The following is a 2500-nucleotide window of genomic DNA, read 5'->3' as shown; positions in this document are numbered from 1 at the left end:
TTTGCGGGGCACGGGCGGAAAGTCGAATTTTGGATGAAAATGCATTATTTTCATACTTTGAAAATTTCAGGCGTGTGTCAGACTTCCAGGCGGGGGCAGCCGCCGGAGGCGTACCGAGGAGGCTTCCAGGAGCCTGGGGAAGATTTTCTGGAAGAGTCCTTGGGACTTAGAAATATTTTGAGAAAATCTCGATTTTGTGAAAAAATGTCACATTTCCCCTACTTCCACCACAGGGGGGCGTCAATATGTTGTGAGGTACCCCAGGACAGTGACCTAACTGTGGGTAAAGTTTGCGGGGCACGGGCGGAAAGTCGAATTTTGGATGAAAATGCATTATTTTCATACTTTGAAAATTTCAGGCGTGTGTCAGACTTCCAGGCGGGGGCAGCCGCCGGAGGCGTACCGAGGACGCTTCCAGGAGCCTGGGGAAGATTTTCTGAAAGTGTCCTTGGGACTTAGAAAAATTTTGAGAAATTTCCGATTTTGTGAAAAATGTCACATTTCCCCTACTTCCACCCCAGGGGGGCGTCAATATGTTGTAAAGCACCCCAGGGCAGTGACCTAAATGAGGGTGAATTTTGCGGTGCACGGGCGGAAAGTCGAATTTTTGGATGAAAATGCGTATTTTCATACTTTGAAAATTTCAGGCGTGTGTCAGACTTCCAGGCGGGGGCAGCCGCCGGAGGTGTACCGGGGACGCTTCCAGGAGCCTGGGGAAGATTTTCTGAAAGTGTCCTTGGGACTTAGAAATATTTTGAGAAAATCTCGATTTTGTGAAAAATGTCACATTTCCCCTACTTCCACCACAGGGGGGCGTCAATATGTTGTGAGGTACCCCAGGACAGTGACCTAACTGTGGGTAAAGTTTGCGGGGCACGGGCGGAAAGTCGAATTTTGGATGAAAATGCATTATTTTCATACTTTGAAAATTCCAGGCGTGTGTCAGACTTCCAGGCGGGGGCAGCCGCCGGAGGCGTACCGAGGACGCTTCCAGGAGCCTGGGGAAGATTTTCTGGAAGAGTCCTTGGGACTTGGTGCAATTTTGAGAAAATCTCGATTTTGTGAAAAAATGACCCATTTCCCCTACTTCCACCCCAGGGGGGCGTCAATATGTTGTAAAGCACCCCAGGGCAGTGACCTAAATGCGGGTAAAGTTTGCGGTGCACGGGGGGGAAAGTTGAATTTTTGGATGAAAATGCGTATTTTCATACTTTAAAAATTTCAGGCGTGTGTCAGACTTCCAGGAGGGGGCAGCCGCCGGAGGCGTACCGGGGACGCTTCCAGGAGCCTGGGGAAGATTTTCTGGAAGAGTCCTTGGGACTTAGAAAATTTTTTGAGAAAATCTCGATTTTGTGAAAAATGAAAATTTCCCCTTCTTCCACCCTAAAGGGGCGTCAATATGTTGTGAGGCACCCCAGCAAAGTGACCTAAGTGGGGGTGAAGTTTGCGGGGCACGGACGGAAAGTTGAATTTTTGGATGAAAATGCGTATTTTCATACTTTGAAAATTTCAGGCGTGTGTCAGACTTCCAGGCGGGGGCAGCCGCCGGAGGCGTACCGGGGACGCTTCCAGGAGCCTGGGGAAGATTTTCTGGAAGCGTCCTTGACACTTAGAAAAATTTTGAGAAAATCTCGATTTTGTGAAAAATGTCACATTTCCCCTACTTCCACCCCAGGGGGGCGTCAATATGTTGTAAAGCACCCAAGGGCAGTGACCTAAATGCGGGTAAAGTTTGCGGTGCACGGGGGGAAAGTTGAATTTTTGGATGAAAATGCGTATTTTCATACTTTGAAAATTTCAGGCGTGTGTTGGACTTCCAGGCGGGGGCAGCCGCCAGAGGTGTACCGGGGACGCTTCCAGGAGCCTGGGGGAGATTTTCTGGAAGAGTCCTTGACACTTAGAAAAATTTTGAGAAATTTCCGATTTTGTGTAAAAATCACCCATTTCCCCTACTTCCACCCTAAAGGGGCGTCAATATGTCGTAAGGCGCCCCTAGACAGTGACCTAAGTGGGGGTGAAGTTTGGGTCTGATGGGTGGAAAACTGAAAAAAAGCGATTTTGTGACTTTGAGAACAAACAGAGAGCTCAAAACTTTGAAAAACGTCAGACCGCTGTCAGACTTCCAGGCGGGGGAAAGCTCTGAGGTTGTACCGAGGACACTTCCATGGCCCCCGGATTGATTTTCAAGAAAGAGTCCTTGGGACTTTGAAATTTTCCGGCGAGCTGTTTTTGGCTTCCGGGAGCCGTAGAACTTTGGGAAATCGATTCCGCTCACCGGTTCAGGGTGTTTCGAGCTAGTCCAGGTCCCAGCTACGCCGCCTGGCCTCCAAATTTCGCAAATTCGAAAAAAAAAAAAATAGAACCGGAATGAGGAAATTTCTGGCCGCCGGATCCGCCGCACGGCTCCAGGAGGTCGGACACTTTTTGACTTTGTTCCCTTAAAGTGGGGGTCGGTGTCTCACCATGCAAATACCCAGTTTTGCACACCAGCTGCAGGATA

Source organism: Ranitomeya variabilis, unplaced genomic scaffold (genome assembly GCF_051348905.1).
Source record: "Ranitomeya variabilis isolate aRanVar5 unplaced genomic scaffold, aRanVar5.hap1 Scaffold_165, whole genome shotgun sequence".
NCBI classification, from domain to species: Eukaryota; Metazoa; Chordata; class Amphibia; order Anura; family Dendrobatidae; genus Ranitomeya; species Ranitomeya variabilis.
Note: the sequence above shows the minus strand (reverse complement) of the source record.